This window comes from Gopherus evgoodei, chromosome 1 (assembly GCF_007399415.2).
Source record: "Gopherus evgoodei ecotype Sinaloan lineage chromosome 1, rGopEvg1_v1.p, whole genome shotgun sequence".
NCBI lineage: Eukaryota > Metazoa > Chordata > Testudines > Testudinidae > Gopherus > Gopherus evgoodei.
In genome coordinates, this window is record NC_044322.1 from 263103367 (window position 1) to 263124592 (window position 21226).

Genomic DNA, 21226 nt, shown 5'->3' on the forward strand with positions numbered 1-21226 from the left:
CTGATTATCACTATAAAAATCACTCCTGATGGATATAGGCAGAGTGCAGGCCTGGGCTATGCCTGGCCTTGACTAAGACACACATTTCTAACTACAATATACTGCTTTATTTCTCCAGTCTGTACTGACTGTTTGGTACAGAGGACAGACCATGATGGTGGAAGGATGTGCACAGCACCACTTCTCATCTCATTGAGCAATGACCTATCTGCAACTAAAGTTATACAGAAGAGAATGGCAATAAAATTTGATGCCATCATCTCACAACTACTTAACTGAAAAAAAATTTCCAGGTTTTACAAGGGACTTTTCAAACTGCAACGAATCAAAAGGAAGGGTTAAAAATGGAAATTGAGGCTTAAAATGGTGTAGTTCGGCCTTGTAAAGAAGCACTTTATTATCCAGAAAACTGGAAATATTATTGGAAAAGCAGAAGTCGTCAGGTGTTACACACCAGTGAAAGCCCCGAGGGTGATCAGTCTACAAATGGATCCAAAATTACTGAACGTTTATTGTAAATAAAATTTGATCCATTTTACAGATGGTTAAGAGTACAACATATTAAATCTCAGACCCATCAATGCTAGGGTATTCAAGACACCACTGAGAAATTACTATGTGCTAATTCTGGGGAAGTAAAATCATAAAAATGTAGGTCTGAAAGTCCCTCCCCTCACATTGTGGCAGGACTAAATATACCTAGACCATCCCTGACAAAGTGTTTGTCCAACCTGTTCTTTAAAATCTCCAGAGATGGAAATTACACATCTTTTTTCCAGTGGTTAACAATCCATACAGTTGGAAAGTTTTTCCTAGTATCTAATCCAGGGATTGGCAACCTTCGGCACGCGGCCCATCAGGGTAATCCGCTGCCAGGCAGTGAGACATTTTGTTTATATTGACCGTCTGAAGGTACGGCCCCTTGCAGCTCCCAGTGGCTGCAGTTCGCTGTTCCCAGCCAATGGGAGCTGCAGGAAGCAGCAGCCAGCACATCCCTGTGGCCCATGGCTTCCTGCAGCTCCCACTGGCCGGGAACGGCAAACCGCGGCCACTGGGAGCTGCGGAGGGCAGTGCCTGCAGACAGTCAATGTAAGCAAAATGTCTCACAGCCCGCCAGCAGATTACCCTGATGGGCCGCAAGCTGAAGGTTGCCGACCCCTGATCTAACCTAAACCTCCCTTGCTGTGGATAAAGCCCATTATTTCTAGTCCTACCTTCAGTGGAGAGAGAGAGAACAATTGATCAGCACCCTTTTTATAATGGTCTTTTAATATATTTGAAGACTTATCAGGACCTCTCCCAGTCATTTTTTCTCAAACCTAAACATGCCCAGTTTTTTTTAACCTTTCCTCATAGGTCTGATTTTCTAAATCTTTCATCATTTTTGTTGCTCTGCACTGGGCTCCCTCCACTTTATCCACATTTCCCCTAAAGTGTGATACCCAGAATTGGATACAGTACTACAGCTGAGCTTTCACCAGTGCTGAGTAGAGCAGGGCAATTACCTCTCCTATCTTACATATGACACTTAGCCCTGGTCTACAGTACGGGGTTAGGTCAAATTTAGCCGCAATTTAAAAATGACTGTGTCCACACAACCAACCCCATTCCGTCGACCTAAAGGGCTCTTAAAATGGACTTCTGTACTCCTCCCTGACAAGGGGCGTAGTGCTAAAATCGACCCTGCTGGGTCGAATTTGGGGCAGTGTGGATGCAAATCAATGGTATTGACCTCTGGGAGCTATCCCAGAGTGCTCCATTGTGATCACTCTGGACAGCACTTTGAACTCCAATGCACTAGCCAGGTACACAGGAAAAGCCCCGAGAACTTTTGAATTTCATTTCCTGTTTGGTCAGCATGGCGAACTCAGCAGCACAGGTGACCATGCAGTGTCCCCAGAATCATAGAGCATAGAATGTTTCTACACTCCCACTATCATCTCCGTCCCTGAGGTTATCGCAGATTAGAAGGCAAAAAAAACGCACTCACAATGACATGTTTTCCAAGCTCATGGAGTCCTCCCACAGAGATAGGGCACAGTTAAATGCATGGAGGCATTCAGTGGCAGAGTCCAGGAAAGAATTAAGTGAGCACAAAAAGCAGAGGCAGGACATGATGCTGAGACTACTGGGAGAGCAAATGGACATGATGAAGCATCTATCAGGGGAGCAAACGGACATGATGAAGCATCCCTTGGAGCTGCAGGAAAGCCAAAAAGAGCATAGACCCTTGCTGCATCCACTATATAACTGCATACCCTCCTTCCCACATTCCATAGCATCCTCACCCAGATGTCCAAGAACGCGACGGGGCAGGGAGGTTCCAGGCACCCAGCCACTCCACTCCAGAGGATGGCCAAGCAACAGAAGGTTGTCAATCAAACAGTTTGATTTTTAGTGTGGCTACAATAAACAATGTGGCCTTGTCCTTCTCTCCTCCCCCACCCTACCTGGGCTACCTTGTCTGTTATCTCATTTTTTTAAATTAATAAAGAAAGAATGCATGGTTTCAAAACAATGGTTATTTTATTTCAAAGGGGGGAGGGTGGCTGGCTTACAGGGAATTTAAATCAACAAAGCAGGTGGATTTGCATCAAGGAGAAACACACACAACTGTCACACCGAAGCCTGGCCAGTCATGAAACTGGTTTTCAAAGCCTCTTTGATGTGCAGCACACCTTGCTGTGCTCTTCTAATTGCCCTGGTGTGTGGCTGCTCAAAATCGGACACCAGGCAATTTGCCTCAACCTCCTACCCCATCATAAATGTCTCCCCCTTACTCTCATAGATATTATGGAGCACACAGCAAGCAGCAATAACAATGCAATTGTTGGTTGCGCTGAGGTCTGACCAACAGTGCCAGTGCATTTTTAAATGTCCAAAGGCACGTTCTTCCACCATTCTGCACTTCTCAGTCTATAGTTGAACTGCTCCTTGCAACTGTCCAGGCTTCATGAGCCATGGGAGCAAGGGGTAGGCTGAAGTAGATGCGACCGTGCGGTGCTGCCATCTGGGACAGCAGCCTGAGGCAGAAGCCTCCAGCTCACAACAGCAGCAATGACAGTGAGATGAGCGGGCTCCATGCTTGCAGTGCTATGGTGTCTGCACGGGTAACCCAGGAAAAAAGGTGTGAAACAACTGTCTGTCGCTGCTTTCACAGAGAGAGGGGCAACTGACAACATGTAGCTGAAACCACCCGTGACAATGTTTTTGCCCCATCAGGCACTGGGAGCTTAACCCAGAATTCCAATGGGCAGCAGAGACTGTGGGAACTGTGGGATAGCTACCCTCAGTGCAACGCTCTGTAAGTCGATGCTAGCCACGGTAGTGAGGACACACTCCGCCGACTTAATGCGCTTAGTGTGGAAGTAAGCAAACAACTGTATAAAATCAATTTCTAAAAATTGACTTCTATAAAATTGACCTAATTTCGTAGTGTAGACATACCCTTATATTAATACAGCCCAGAATTACAGCCTTTTTTGCAACTGCATCACATTGTCGGCTCATATTCAATTTGTCATCCACTATAAGCCATAGATCTTTTTTCAGCAGTACTGCCACTGGCCAGTTATTCCCCATTTTGTAGTGGTGCATTTGATTTTTCCTTCCTAAATGTAGTACTTTGCACTTATCTTGATTGAATTTCATTTTATTGAATTCAAACCAATTCTCTAATTTGTCAATGGTGTTTGGAATTCTAATCCTGTCTTCCAAAGTGCTTGAAATCCCTCCCAGCATGATATCATTTGCAAATTTTAGAAGTACACCTCTACCCTGATATAACGCGACCTGATATAACACGAATTCGGATATAACACGGTAAAGCAGTGCTCCGGGGGGGCAGGGCTGCATGCTCAGGAAGATCAAAGCAAGTTCAATATAACGCAGTTTCACCTATAACGCGGTAAGATTTTTTGGCTCCAGAGTACAGCATTATATCAGGGTAGAGGTATATACTCTCTATTCCATCAACCAACTCTTTAATGAAATTATTCAATAGTACTGGACCCAGGACTGCCCCCTGAAGGACTCACTGGATAACCACTCTTTGAATATAGTCTTTCAACTAGTTGTGCACCAACCTTAGGGTAATTTCACCAAGACCACTTTTTCCTACTTTACTTATGAGACTGTCATGTGGATCTGTGTCAAAAGCCTTACTAAAAAAAATCAGGGTATAGCATGTCTGCTGTTTCCCCCACATCTACTAGGCCAATAATCCTGTCAAACAAGGAAACTAGATTGGTTTGGTATGATTTGTTTTTGACAAATCCATACTGACTATTCCCTATAATCCTCTAGGTGCCTACAAGCTGATTGTTTAATAATTTGTACCAGTATCTTTCCAGGTATCAAAGCTAGGCTGACTGATCTATAATTCCCTGGATCCTCTTTCTTCCCCCTTTTTTAAAAATAAGCAGTATGCTGGCGCTCTCCATTTCTGTGGGATTTCTTCCATCCTCATGAATTTTTGAAGAAGCCAGTTCCTTCAGCATCTTAGGATGAATTTCATCAGGCACTGCGGACTTGAATATATCTAATTTACCTAAATATTCTTTAGCTTTTTCTGTTTTTTGCATATGTAGACATCCTCTCTTTATGGGCTCTTCTTCTGCACTCCCACAGAGCAGAGTCAATAAAACTAATGCACTGAACATAGTGGAGCTGTGAAAAATGTTTGCACTGAACATAGTGGAGCTGTGAAAAATGTTTGCAATGAAACATCAAAATTTGTCTTTTGGTGCATTTGATTACAAACTCAAAATTCAAGACAGAAACTTCCAAAGTAATGCTAAGTGTCACAGATCTTTCAAATGAACATGGACTGATTTAGTGCATTGCGTCTAAATCAGACACCAGGAATTTTGCAAAACAAATTAGTACAAAATGGTGCTTTTGACTGTGTTTCCCTTTAGATTTCAGACCTTTTCAATCTCAGTGTAAACCTTGGAGACAGGGGAGAGGGATATACAAGCACAGGTAGAGTGAAGCCAAAGAAAAGTTTCACACAAACCCCTGTAAAGTGAAACCACAGAGCTTTCCACACCTCTAATAGATTTCAGAGATCATATATACATACAGACAAACCTGTTTGTACATAAATCATTTCAAACAATGTTTCTCAAAAGAGAAATTGTCAACTATAGCAATTGCAAATAATTTATTACTGTGAGTTTTCATGCTACATAAGGATGAAATCAACAGGCTATGTACGTAGCCAGAGTTTTACAATGAATCCTATCAAGAAGAAGCAGTGTAGTCTAGAGATATGAGCACAAAACTGGGATTCAGAAAGTCCTGGTCACAGTTCTGATGTGAACTCCCTTCTCCGGCCTTCAGAAGATCACACTTCACCTCTCTGCCTCTGTTTTTCCCGTAAGTAGAATGAGGATACTATATAGTTTACAGTAAGGAGCATGATGAGGATTCATTAGTTAATGTATGTAAAGTTTTGAAAATGCAAAGTTAATGTTATTAATGTTATCAGGCCCCAACCCAGGACCATATAAACAGCAACCCCATACTGCTTCCTCCAGTTCACTGCTGCTGTTCCCTGGGTCTTTTCCCACATAACCCCCTTCTCTTCACCCTTACCTCAGGACTTAAGTTCTCAGACCCTCTGTGATGGGTTCACCCCAGGGTGCTACCTGGAACTGAGGTACCACAGCTCTCTGACCCACCAGCCTGGGTTCCCTCTCTCACTGTACTGCTGTGACAAGCTGCATACTCGCTCCCAGTCCTACACTTCCACCAGCATTCACACAGGTAGGGACACATCCAGCTGCAACTACATGCAGGCTCTCTGATCAGCCACTGCATGAAGCAACAGTAGAAAGTCTACAGCAAAAGTAACTCTCAGGTCCCCAGGCATGCACCCCCTCTGGAGCATATGCCCAAAATTATACTGCCTTGCACTGCACAGGGATTTGTACAGTGTAAGCTCATAGAGTTCACCCCCCTCAATGTGGAGAGAAATATGCAAGTCTTTGCCCCTTGAATTACAATTTCCCATGAATTTCACTCAAGCTCACTGTTTCACATAAAGCAAAAACAAGTTTATTAACTACAAATGATAGATTTTAAGTAATTATAAGTGACAGCAAACAGACCGAAGCAGATTACCTAGCAAACAAACAAATACTCAAACTAAGCCTAAGATACTAGAAAGACAAGATATGAATTAGCAAATTCTCACCCTGAGAGATGGTACAAGCAGGCTGCAGATTCTTAAGGGACAAGCTGCACTTGCTTTACAGCTTGAAATCCCCAGGTCTTTCATACACATGCTAGAAATCCTTTTAGCCTGGGCTCAGCACTTCCCCCAGTTCAGTCTTTGTTCCTCAGGTGTTTCCAGGAATCTTCTTGTGTGAGGAGTGAAAAACCACTGATGATGTCACTCCCTGCCTTACATAGCTTTAGCATATGGTGGGAACCCTTTGTCCCAAACGTTAGTTTGTGGAAAAATACTGACATCCCAAGATGGAGTTCAGAGTCATGTGGTCTGGTTATATGCCCTTGCCTACCTTGCTGAGTCATGGCAGCCATTACTTACAGGCTTTCTGGAACATTCACAGCAAGGTTGAGTTCTTCCAGGGTCCATTGTCTTTGCTGATGGGCTATCAGCACTGTCTGGCTTCTTTGCTGTTGTACCTGAAAGACTGGCTGTGCGTGTTTTCCAGAGTAAGCCGATTTGATAGACAGATCCCTAGTCAATGTTCATAATTTCAGATACAAAAATGATACATACATACAAATAGGATAATCATATTCCACAAACCATAACTTTTCCAATGATACCTCACATGACTTATCTTGTACAAAATGCATCATAATTATGCCATGATCATATCAGAATAATATTTACAGTAAAAACTGTGTTATCTGGCATTTTACCAACTGGAAAGCTCTAGAAACTGGGTTTAAGGTGCCAGATCTGGGCAGCGCTCACTTTGGGTGGCTCCCTGCAAGAGGCAACATGTCCCTTGGCTCCTAGGCAGAGGAACAGCAACAGGGGCTCCATGCGCTGCCCCCACCCCACCCTGAGCGCTGGCTCCACAGCTTCCATTGGCCAGGAACTGTGGCCCATGGGAGCAGTTCTTGCAGGCAGGGGCAGCGCACAGAGCAGCCTGGCCGCACCTCCACCTAGGAGCCGAGGGACATGTGGCCACTTTCAGAGAGCCAATCGAGGTGAGCACTGCCCAGATCCTGCACCCCAAACCCCTGCCATGTCCCACCCCCTGCCCAGAACCCCCTCTCACACCCAAACTCCCTCCCACCATTGGTAAATATAACTCTTAATTAACCAGAATTTGACTAACTGGCACCCCTAATCCCCATTCTCCCAACATGCTGAATAACAAAGCTTTCACTGTAGCATGACAAATATGAGGTGCAGTATCACACCTTTTTCCTCCTCACTGAATGCAAATGCCCCCAGAACCCATCTTGTTCTCACTCAAGTTCCAATGATCAATAAGAAACACCCTGTCTTACACCTCTGGTCCCAACCAGGAACTGACTAGCTCACATCCTGCAGCTCCTTTTATCTGAGCCTTCTAGGTTTTGATTGGTTGTTTCTATGCAGCCTTTCTAGGGAGGCTTGGAGGACCCACTTCCTTTCCTGGGGTGGGGCATGGTAGGCCCACAGGGCCTTCACCAGGGGGGCCTCAAAAGGCTAGGTATACCCCATTACACCATCCCACTGAATTTATGGTGTGGCCTAGGATTCCCTCTCATTAATTTGTTAATTTGGGACTAAGAGAAGGAATATTAATTTTAATTTGAATATTAAGTTCAAATGGCAATAAGATATTACCCCCACACAGACCATAAACTCTGAGTTTTATGTCTTTCTTTGCAAAACTACTTATGCTTGTCAAGTAGATAGCATAGCTTCTTGGTATGTAAGAACAATCTATATTTACTAAAGCAGTGGCAGCTTATTCTGTGAATCAAGCAATGAGTGTGCAAAGGAGAGATGACATCAAATTCTTTTAAATATAAAAATCTGTCAGCACCACTAAATAAAAATATTGGGCCGCAGTGTAATGATGGGGGGAAATGATTTTCAAACACATTTAGGAGGATAATTAAGAGATAATGAATGCGGAGATGTGCTCTGTATTCCATTCCAGCACATTGGAGGTGAGCCTGGGCATGACGTGAAGCTCAGTCCCCGAAATGCTCCTGCCATGCATCAGTGAAATACAAAGCATTGCTTCAAGTTGATTATGGCCCCTTTTTAAGAGTTTGTCAAAACATGTAAACTGCCAGTCAGAGATATAATTTTAATAAAACTCCCTATTTTCATGTATAAAAGCTACATGCTTTAATACAAATTTTTCATGTGAGCAAGACAGCATGTAATCCATGCAGCAGTGTTCACAGAAAGCAGTAGTTCATCATGAGGAAGCAAACTGGGCATTTATTTAGATATGCTAAATGTTCTCTATGCACTGTGTTGCATGACAATGAGTTGATTTATTGTGAACTGATGAATACACTGTGTTTGCAACCTGAGTAACATCAAACTTCATAATTTAAACCAGTTTCTAAAGTGTTTAAGATGAAGCAGCTTACCCATACCCCTTGTATTTGAGAGTAGTCAACTCCAAAAAAAATTGTTTAAAAAAAATATTTGGGCTGGTCTACCCAGTGCAGCAATGCACACTGGGGGATGTAAATTGAGAATGCCATAAAGTGTTGTGCACTAACAGCCCTGGGTAGGTCGTACTGATTCACTCTAAAAGGCACCTCATGTGCGTTGATGTAGTCTCATTTGAAACAGCACTAAATACAGATCATTTAATTTAGTGAATGGCACTACAAATGACAAAATTAAAAACTTTAACATAAGATAATTAGTTAAGCAAACAGGGCATTACAATATGACCATACACTGCATTTATAGTCTCATTCTACGATGAAATGATGCATTTTGGGATGATCAGTCCCCAGTCTCTAATGGTATTTCAATGGTGGATGGGTTCAACTAATCTAAAAATTAGCAAACTATCCTTTTTATAATCAGTTATAATAACATCCCTTAATTAATTAGCATTAAATTCACCTTTTTCACCATGATTAAATATTTTCTCATTTCTTATTGGCTATTTAACATTAAGCTCATCTTTAATTAACATCTGCGAAAATTACATACCAGTTAGGACCAACACGTTTGCAACATGACCTGGGGTTATGCTCAAACTTATCTTCAGTGTGCCTCTGAATGATCTCATTTCACTTTACTCATATTTTACCAGGCCTCACTCAACTATTGTCAAGTCTATTTTTAGGAAATAGATTTTCGGACCTAGTTACATTTCTATAAACTTGAGAATCTCTATAGGCTCCAGTATCAGCAGGGGGTGAGTATAAATGCAGGTGAGCACCTACATGATGTTGTGATTGGAGCTCTAAGTTACTACAGCTGGTCCCAGGGAGGTGAATGAATCACAAAATCATAGAATATCAGGGTTGAAAGAGACCTCAGGAGGTAATCTAATCCAACTCCCTGCTCAAAGCAGGACCAACCCCAATTAAATCATCCCAACCAGGGATGGAATGGAATGGAATGCCTTGTGAGGGAGTCCATGAGACCTGATGCAAGTCCATTGAACTCAGTGAAAACAATGCCATTAACTTAAATTAGTTTTGAATCAAGTTCTTCAGAAGACAGGAAAAAAAGTTATTGAAAGTTGTTTTAATGGCCTACTACATACAGAAGCCATCCAGCCAATAAAGGAATACAGTTTCTTTCACAAAACAACATTACAATGAGTTTTTTACATTTGAACCATATTTTCTACTAATGATGTATGTTTTATTAATCAGCTTCTAAATGTTTAAATAGACCAATGCTACGTTGCCTTTACAGTCAATGACTATGGCTTTCATATGTGTGCATTCCTGCATCGAATTATTGCAAGCCCAACAAAAATGCCATTGCTCATTTTGAAAAGTAGTGCCTGCTGCCAATCCAGTTTTAGCTTTAACTTTTTAATCTTCTTATAAGCCCTATTCAAACAGAGCTTCTCCACCATACCAGCATAGATCTTTGGGAAAAAATACAGAAGACTTCCCAGAAAAACAACCACATACCTTAAAAAAATATCATTCCTCAAAAGTGCATCTTCTGCAAATTCACTTCAATTACTTTGCACTGCAGAATTGGTCTTTCAACCCAGCTTAGGCAGGGTTGAAGATTTAACAGAATCCTTGCCTCCTCCATTATCATCTTTCCTCCCCACTTTTACTCTAATTTTTTACATTGCTTTTCTCTACAGTTCTTTGTTCTCTGTCTCTTGGTCTGTTCATTCAATTACCTTCCTGGGTGTCCCCCACCCCATTGTGCAGGTGAGCTGGAGGCACTCTCACCTGTTTGATTTTTTTGTGCTACGGGAGAGCTTTGAAGCCTCATAGTAAAATAAAAAGGCAGCAGGAACGTAACCCCCTTCATTTAAAAGGGGACACTTCTTCCAAAGTAGCACTGCATAACAGCAAGACAAAAAAAATATATGGTCATGTTTTTCTATGTGTCCTCTTTTGTTCATAAAGCCAGAAATATACTCCCTTGCTCCAGCTCACTACAAGCAACATCAAATTCAAAGGCCAAAACAAAACTAGCAATAACCATTTCTTTACGGTGTATTTCCGAATGAAAGCCAGCTCCGTGTCAGCAGTACTGGACTACTCAATCTTTGTTTATTTAAATGTATAATTTGCTAAGTACATTTGGCTTTCTTTTTGGTGTTCTCTGCCACAACGCTTTGGGCAATTTCCTGTCAGGGTGCCTCATGATTAATAACTCTTAACACGCAGGGCTAATGTGAGTAACACACTTGACTCATCAGCTGATAGAAATGTTTTCAAACATGGCAGCAGAAAAACTGTTTTGCACTGTCATAGATTATTAGATGGCTAGGAAACGCAAAACAAATATTTAAAGAACAGTCAAGTAGGCACTGATAAGGGACCAGCTCTTGCACTCCTTCCTCAGCCAACTAGATCAGAAGGAAGAAGAATCCATTACAAATGTTTCCTTAATGAATGTTGATCAGGGAACTGCTAGACAAATCAATAGACCGTGTCCAGGGGCGGCTCCAGACCCCACATGCCAAGCTCGTGCTTGGGGCGGCGTGCCACAGGGGGCGCTCTGCCGGTCACTGGGAGGGCGGCAGGCAGCTCCGGTGGCACGCCTGCGGGAGGTCCACCGGAGTCGCGGGACCAGCGACCAGCAGAGCGCCTCCCGCGGCATGCCGCCCTGCTTGGGGCAGCGAAATGTCTAGAGCCACCCCTGATTAACATTCTTAATCCTGTCACAAAAAAACAATTCTCTTAGTATAGGAAGATCAGCTTATTACATGATAATCAGAGCTGTGTCACTTGTGCTCTGTCCATCTGCTTCTCATGATGGTTTGTTGTTGTCTCTCATTTTAACTTTAGGTAGTGGACAGTTTGGGGGAGGGAACAATCTTTTCGTATTTACAGTGCCTAGCACAAAGGGGCCCCAATCCCTGATTGCAGTCTGTCAGCACTATCGTAACACAAATTATCAACAAACTGAAGCCTAACAATTCAGACTTAGTGATACAGATTTTATGTACCTTGAGCTTCAACGAGAACTGCATCTGTCTTCCAAGTGTGCATTGAACCTGCAGTGTCAACGTAAAACTTGTCTATTGAAACTTTATAGACAATGTATTGAATGTTGGGTAGCACAGACAGGAAACCTACTTCCATCATCATCCAATATTAGTTTCATACTAATGGACTTTGGGCCCCAAGCCTGCTCCCAAGTCCATTAAAGTTTTGCCATTGGACTTCAATTAAAGTTTTGCCATTGGACTTCAGTAGAACCTAGATTAGGCCCTGGGACATTTAATTAACATAAATGATTATGTGATAAGGAATGACATTTGTCTGCCTGATGTTTGTCTTTGTAAATGAGGTTTTCCTCCCCAGACATGCTAGTGTTCTTACTCAAAGATGTTACTGATATGTGTATGTGTGTTTTGTTTGATTTTGCTTGGTTTATAGCTACAAACCAATTCATACTTGCCAAATCATTCTTAATTCCCTTTCGTGCCAATAATGGTATGACTCAGCACTAATAATGCATCAGGATGAGTAAATCAATACAAATTTATTGAATATATTGATTTCCAGTTTAAGGCAAGATAATAAAGGACCAATTCTGCAGTCACTTGTTTCCATTCAATTCCAGCAAACCCAGGGGGGTTGCATGGTTGTAAATGAGGGCAGAACTTTGGCCTAAATTATCAAAGGCCAGAGCACTTAAGAAATGAATTGCACATATTCATTTAAATTAAGCTAGCACAATGAATTTTGTAACACAACTAACAAGTAGTTCCCCCAACTAAGCATATATTCAGATGACCATTAATTATAGCTAATTTTGTTTTTTAAATTAGATGGATATATATCACTCCATATGAAGAACACACACCTCTATCCCGATATAACGTGACCCGATATAACACAAATTTGGATATAACGTGGTAAAGCAGCGCTCCAGAGGGGCATGGCTGCGCACTCCGGTGGATCAAAGTAAGTTTGATATAACGCGGTTTCACCTACAACACGGTAAAAAATTTTGGCTCCCGAGGACAGTATTATATCAGGATAGAGTTGTAATTAAATTTTCAAAGTTGAACCAGGTCAAACTTATTTGAAAAGTGCTGTACTTCCAACTATCGTGGCTAATAAAATCTATGTCCAATGCTAGTTACTAGAACCTTATTTATAAAAATGCCACTCACCAAACAAGCTTTGCCAATGGTCAGGAATCCTGATGTGACACATTATTAGACTTTTCCTCTATGTTTCATCCTTCTAACAATAACTTAATTTTGTGTAATGTATATCATGTATGTGATGAGTATTTAACAACAAAAAGTGTACATAATACATATTTAAGAAAATTGCATTATTTAACAATTTGCATCATACATTCTCACTCAAAGTATACAGTCTTTTAAAAATGCTGACTATAATAGGTGAGATTGGAATCAGGCCCACTTACACTTGGAGTAAGTCAGGAGTAAAACTGAAGCCAGTAGGGTTATACTGATGTCAAACCAGTTTGCATAAGCCCATGTGCTTTTCTTTCTCTACTTTTTTGCCTTTATAAACACTGATACTATTTACATTTCCCTCATCTTGGATGATGAAATTAAACCAGAGAGAAAAGGTGGATGAGGTAATAGCCTTTTCTGAACCAACTTCTGTTGGTGAAAGAGTCAATTTTTTAAGCTACAGAGAGCTCTTCTTCAGACCTGAAGAAGCTTGTCTCTTTCACAAACAGAAGCTGGTCCAATAAAATATATTATCTCCCCCACTTTGACTAATATCCTGGGACCAACATGGCTATAACAACGCTAATGGATGCCACAGGGGTAGCTTAAAATTGAAGCAAAATCATTTACATTGAAATTAAATGGTTCCATCCCTGTGGTAAATCAGCTGAGTTCTAAACTGTTTCCTGCCCCTGGCATCTCCCATGCCATCTCTACTAATAGTAAAATGGATTATTAGAACTGTTGCCTGTAGCTTTTGCTGTAGATTTTAAACTTCCCAACACCACCATAAAAATTCCTCCACCAGTTCTTCATTCATTGCATGGTAGGTTTACAGGGCTTCTCCAGTTAGTAGTGGCATCAGGGACAGAGTTTATTCAGCCTGTGGACAGCTGCACAATATAGTCACCATCTCCAAAAGAGAGTTATGGGCAATGAACACAAAGCACACAGGACTGGCAGAATCACTCAGAGTTTGGAACTGCTGACACGAGGCCAAAGGAACAGAGTAACTCAGGGGATACTCTATGACCTGGAAAGGTGGAAGAAGAAAGAAAAAAAGAACCCACTTCTGAATTCATCATGTACTGAGATCTGAAGATCAGAAACATTTAGTATATTTTTCAGGCACTCAAGAGAGTGGGTTAGGTTTTATATGCTATATACTGGGGAAAAATATTCATGGAAGTTTAAACAAATGAATGCATTTAATCTATTTAATTTTTGTTTTGATGTTGAAAAAAATCTCTATAAAATCATTACCTACAGTGCCATTTATTTCTCCATTTTATCCAAGCGGTATCAAAGAAAAGATATTGGATATTTGGATATTTTCCTAGCTAAATTTTCTGTGTGGTTGAGGGTTTTTAGACTACTAGAGGTCAGGTTTCATGAAGGTTGTTCAATTTAGGGTTCTTCTGCATTGCCAGATATTAGCTTATCACATTCAACTGAACACAGTGCATTTAAATTGTGTAACTTTCCCCTCTTCAGCTTATTTGAGATAAAAATCATTAATATCAAAGGTGGCCAGGATTCATGTTGGGAAATTAAGAACTAATTTGAAGCCCATTGTAGTCAGCAATTATCTTTCTATTGATTTCAATGGGCTTTGGATCAAGTCCTTACAATCAATTATGTACATTCTTGAATACAAAGAGACTTTCCTCCATCTATCAGGATCATAATCACAGAATAAAATATGTTTAACAAATTTCATTATAATAAGTTCAAGACTGTCACTTTATTTTTTAAGATCTCATTAGAGCTGGTCTATGCACTAAGTTAAATCAGTGCAATTTCAGCATGAAGGCCAGACCTTAGAATACTGTTAGAATGTGTCCTCAAAGAACATTCCTGGATACATTAGCCAAATTCTTCCCAGGTGTAACTCCACTGAAATCAGTGGCACTATATCAGCAATGAATTTGACCCCTTATGTTTTGGAATCTGAACTGTCACTGCCACATGGACCCTGGACTGACTTATTAAGAGTTTGATGAGCAGCACTGGGTGTTCCACAAGGAAGATAGCAATTGCGTGAATTTGGGAATGAAGGCGATATGGAGTTTCTATGGGTCCTGCAAGCCTTTTATTTCATTCAAATTTCCACTGCTGCACAGCATGAACTGACTGAGTCTCAGGAAAGGTTAACTAGCACAGCAGCCATCATTTGTGAGGAGTGGGAAAGTGCCATGTGCTGCACCAGCTCCTTTTCAACAGTCCTGTTTTTTTTTTCTTTACAGTGGCCTAGGGCAAGTACCCAACATAGCTCGTCTTGAGGAACTTGGCAGCACTTTTTGTCCTGGCAAATTTTATGAAGCCAAATAAAGAAATCTAGATATTATCTATTCCTGTAAAAGACTTAATGAAAGAAAAGAGTACGATTCCTAGGCACTTTACCATATATCATTGGAACGTCTACGTTTGGTCCTAATCCTCAAATAAAATCCCGCCCATTAATTGAAAATTATTTTTGGAGACAGCTCCATTTCCCCCCTTTTGAAATCATCATTGCACAGGATTATTCTATTCAGGGCTCACATTAGCAGAAGTGAATGAGGGAATCTGACTGAGCTGTCATGGCAAAGAAAGCCATGAAAGAACGGACAGCAGAAACATTACATGACTATAATGAAGGCCACAATGAAAATATGCTGGCGTGAAAACAGTTATTGAAATCAGTGTTCTAAGTTCCTGGGCTCATTTTGCAGACAGGCAGCCGGGAAGCATTAACTCCTGTCTGTTGATGCTGATCTCAGTAGGACAAATCCTGAACCACAGAGCAAAATCCAAGTAGAAAGATAGCTCTGCATACAAAGCTGGTCTGACGCCAGAGTTTAAGGGTTATCCTCTGCCCCAACCTGAAGTAGCTGGCATGCAGCAGGGTCTTGGCTGCTGCTTCAGAGTATAGAGGAAGTAGCAGGCGTGGCCTCGTGCCAATATGGGATTTTGGCTCACTGAGGCATGTGATACCATTAACTACATTACCAACATGCCCACTTTCCAAATTTTCAGTCCGTTTGAGAGATCTGCTCCACAGCACATAGTGAGATGCAGAATCCCCAGATAGGTTTCACTCACCTTGGGGCACCTGCACAGGAGAAATACTCCTTTTCCACTGCTCACAGCATTAGTGGTCTATGGATATAGGAGCAAAATTTGGACCAAAAAAGGAAAGACAGCCCACAGAGCAATCTACTGCATACCAACCAGCATAGCAGCAGATCTAAACTGGCATTAAGATTCCTGATCTAATTTAAATATTTATTTATTTTGTTTCACAGTCTTATTGTGAACAAGGCCAAGCAGGGGAAGGGGAGAAGAGAAGCAGAAGGTTTTCTCTCCGAGGTGCTATAATATAGAAACAGATACTGAGGCAGGGTGTACATTATCATATAGATGGATTTACATCACTAAGCATAGCACGCGCATCAGGCACCGGGACTGGGCATACTAAAGGAAGGATGAGGTGGGACTCACTCAACACAGCTGAGGATTCAGCCTATTAACCATCTCTATCCCTACATAGGAGTGAATAGCCTGAGTGAGGGCATAAGTCACAATGAATTCTAGTCTTTGCAGCAATCACAGCCCAGACTCTCAAAAGTATTAGTGCCCATGGGAGTGAGGCATCTAATATCTTTGATAATCTGGGCATAGGAGTCATGAATCCAGTGGCTTCTCCAGGGGCCTCAAATTTGAAGGTATGATGCTCCTTGTGATAGATGCATAACTACACTTCCAACGAGCTACCACTGGATCTGGCTCAGTATAGGTATATAAATATATTGATTGAACAAGACATACCAAGGAATTTACCCATTAATTGTTAGCTTTATCCATGCTGAATTTTTTTTTGGAGGGGTGGTCTTTTCTTCTCTCTTTTTTGAAGAATTATTTGCATTAAATGATTATTTGCCTAAATCTGATTCAGATTATTTACCAAGGAATTCATTTTGATACCATCCTCTTAAATTACATTTGCAAGTATGCTACCACATGTTTATATACCTACCTATATTTTGTCCTATTTGATTTTCAACTGGTTTTCTCTGAGTGCAGTAACAAGAGTGTAGTCCATGTGTTGTGATTCTATTTATAACCTAGTTCCTTGGTGATAAGGATGAATGATCCCATGAAATGCTGAGGTATTTCTCTTTTTAGAGTTATCTCAGTCTTTCATACTTATGCACAAGATATTAATGATTTTTATCTCAAATAAGCTGAAGATGGGAAAGTTAAGGCTGATCTTGTCTTCTTGGCTAAGTGCAGGGTATCTGTAAGTCATTGCTGCGGGACCAAAACTTGTTGCACCTGAAGGTAATAAATCATCATCACCTGTTGCACATGTACTTCGGACTCTGTCTCCCAATAGCCCAGTTCTACATACAAGTGGATTTGCAATGTCAAACTTTAACTGAAAAACCAGAAGTACAAATTTAAATTCTCTGCTGACAATTCTAAGAAGTGAAACTTCTTGATAGATTCTCCCACAGTACCTTACAACAAAGTGAGCACTTGCACTTCCTCACTGAACTATGGGTCCTCAGCAGGGCCGGCTCCAGGCACCAGCATCCCAAGCAGGTGCTTGGGGCAGCAATCTACAAGGGGCGGCAGTCCCTGTGTTTTTGTCCCCAAGCAGCGCGCCGAATTGCTGCCGGATGGTGGGGGCAGTTCGTGTGCCTTTAGGGTGGCACGCGCATTTCCATGGCTGCGGCAATTCGGCGGCAGCTTCTGTCTTCAGCTGTCCACAGCGGTGCAGATTCTCTCTTCTGGCTGAAGACAGAAGCTGCCGCCGAATTGCGCGTGCTGCCCTAATGGCACACTGACTGCTCCCGCCGCCTGAGGCAGCAATTCGACCTGCTGCTTGGGGGCGAAAACAGTAGATCCAGCCCTGGCGGCCAGCAGTAGAGGCTGCAGAGCCTAGCACAATACCCCTGCCATAGCCAGTTGCAAGCGTCCAGCCCAGTGGGGTCTGGGGCCAGGTTCAGAGCCGGCTCCTGCCGAGCCGTCCCCAGCGGGCCGAGCAGGGCCCGTGGAGATAGGAGCTCGGACACCCCACATGCACCAGCACTGGGCCACAGCTCAGTCGGGAGAGTGCCGGGGTCCCGTGTAACTCAGACAGTGCCTGTGGGCGACTGGCTGGCTAGGGCTGACCCACGGCAGCCTCGCAGAGTAATGGGTCAGCCCGGCCCAGGCGTGGCTGGAGGGAGAGGAGTCCCTTTGGGCGGCCTGGGCCTGACGAGGGAGGAGTGGGGGACATGTGTTACCCCCATGTAGCTCCCCCCGGGGGCCGGGTACCACTCCCTGCCCCGTTCCAGGCCGGCCCTTCCTGAAACTGGAACATTCCTCCCTCGGCCGGGCGTGCTGGTTGGACGAGTTGCAACAGCACCGAGAGGGTGGGGTGGGGGGTTTCCAAGAGTTTGTCGTGGGGAGCTCGAGCTTGGTCCTGACAGGTCAATGGCGTGTGCTGGGATCTGCATGTCGCACCACTAAGCGCCCCGGTTGGCCTGGGACAGCGGGGGCGCGCGGGTGGCAAGAGCAGGTCAGAAAGGGGAAAGTAGAGTCGTGCGCATGGCGCCCTAATGGCACACGGGCTGCCCGCCCCCGTCCATAGCGGCAATTTGGCGCGCTGCTTGGGGCGGCGAAAACAGTAGAGCTGGCCCTGGTGCTCAGCCTCTCTCTCGATCAGACTCAGTCACTATCAGACTATGTATTGGTTGGCATTCTGCAGGGCAGTGTGCTGGCTTTGCCACTCTAGTAATAGAGGTCAAGTATCAGAGGGTAGCCGTGTTAGTCTGGATCTGTAAAAGCAGCAAAGAATCCTGTGGCACCTTATAGACTAACAGACGTTTTGGAGCATGAGCTTTCGTGGGTGAATACCCACTTCTTCAGATGCATCTGAAGAAGTGGGTATTCACCCACGAAAGCTCATGCTCCAAAACGTCTGTTAGTCTATAAGGTCCCACAGGATTCTTTCCTGCTTTTAGTAATAGAGGGATACCTTACCTCAAGAAGTGATAGATGAATAGTGGGAGAGGGGAAAAGAAATTGTAGGTAATACAAAATCTGTCCCTAAAAGGCAGGGCTTGGACAATAGTTTCATTGTTACAGAAAATAAATGAGTAGCAAATCAGTACAAAAATCCAAAGCTTTAAAAAAACCAATTTGGAAAATATTTATTGAATGCGTAAAAATAAATCAGACATCAAGTACTGCACATCAGCCTTCAAGTCTCACTTCAAGTCACAAACGTACTTACTGAAATAAATGTACTGTCATTTAAAATTGGAAATATAATTAAATTATTGCTTTAGTTCACATGCTATCACTGATGCAGTACCTAAATACTTGCAAGTGACCTTATTTTTCTGTTTTTTATTTATAGTCAAAAAATGGTCAACCTAAACTGTACCATATTCAGATGTTATCATCTGTTAAGTATGATATGCTAATTAGACTGCTATTAGAATATGTTACTGCTGACTATTTGACAAAAATACAGAGAAAATTGGGATAGCTACAGCAGTCATTAAAACTATCTATGTTTGCCAGCTCCCTATTATGACAGAGTATAAATAGGGGTTAGACTCATGCTTCAGTCTTCAAGGAGGTCACGTCAAACCTCTTTCACCCCACAGGCAAGGTGAAAACAAGACCACACATACAAAGAAGAATTGTGCTTCAGCTGGCATGACTGGAACCAATGCCAGTCAAAGAGTTCACTGAACAGTTCAATCATTTATCTTGACAGGATATGATTTTTTTCAGTCTCTGTCTATCTCTCAAACACAGTCAGCTCCTTAACATGCTCAGACTGTATTTAATAGCTCTAATGAACCAAATGAATATTTAGTCTAGAAAATTAACTTTTTATAGCTGTAATAGATGTATTCTCTTACCCAATAGTTACCATGTTTACAGAATGCTATGGTAACTTATGATTGTGGAAAACAGAGCTAATTTCTTGAGGGGTCTCCATTTTTTAAATTAGATTTTCAGAGAGAGATTTGTAATGTTGTAACGACTGCCTCAGCAAGGTATGAACCCAAGATCTTCATCATCAAAACACACACTTCTATGACTTGAGCTAAAGTAACATCATTATTTGGCAGCAGTAATAATCAATATGGACCAGACACTACAGGGGATATGAAACACTTATTCTGGATTTACTCTGTCTGATTTGAGATCCATATGTTGTATTCTTGAAGAATTTTCACACCACCATATTCTGAAACTGCATGGGTTATGATTATCTGTGGGTGCTGAGGGAGTTGGCTGATGTGATTGCAGAGTCGTTGGCCATTATCTTTGAAAACTCATGGTGATCGAGGGAAGTCCCGGATGATTGGAAAAAGACAAATATATTACCCATCTTTTAAAAAAGGGAAGAAGGAGATTCTGGGGAAATACAGACCGGTCAGCCTCACCTCAGTCCCTGGAAAAATCTTGGAGCAGGTCTTCAAGGATTCCATTTTGAAGCACTTGGAGGAGAGGAAGGTGATCAGGAACAGTCAACATGGATTCACCAAGGGCAAGTTATGCCTCACCAACCTGATTGCCTTCTATGACAAGATAACTGGCTCTATGGATGAGGGGAAAGCAGTGGATGTGTTATTCCTTGACTTTTGCAAAGCTTTTGATATGGTCTCCCACAATATTCTTGCCAGCAAGTTAAAGAAGTATAGGCTAGATGAATGGACTATAAGGTGGATAGAAAGCTGGCTAGATTTTTGGGCTCAACAGGTAGTGATCAACGGCTCCATGTTTAGTTGGCAACCGGTATTGAGAGGAGTGCCCGGGGGGTCGGTCTTGGGGTTGATTTTGTTCAACATCTTTATTAATGATCTGGATGATGAGATGGATTGCACCTGCAGCAAGTTTGCATCCAACACTGAGATCGGGGAAGAGGTAGATATGCTGGAGGATAGGGATAGGATCTACAGTGCCCTAGAAAAATTGGAGGATTGGGCCAAAAGAAATCTGACAAGGTTCAACAAGTGCAGAGTCCTGCATTTGGGACAGGAGAATCCCATCCACTGCTACAGGCTGGGGACCGACTAGCTAAGCAGCAGTGCTGCAGAAAAGGACCTGGGGATTACAGTGGACGAGATATGAGTCAACAGTATGCCCTTGCTGCTAAGAAGGCTAATGGCGTATTGGGCTGCATTAGTAGGAGCATTGCCAGAAGATCGAGGGAAGCGATTATTCCCATCTATTCGGCACTGATGAGGCTACATCTGGAGTATTGCGTCCAGTTTTGGGTCCCCCACTACAGAAAGGATGTAGACAAATTGGAAAGAGTCCAGTGGAGGGCAACAAAAATTATTAGGGGGCTGGAGCACATGACTTATGAGGAGAGACTGAGGGAACTGGGCTAATTTAGTCTGCAGAAGAGA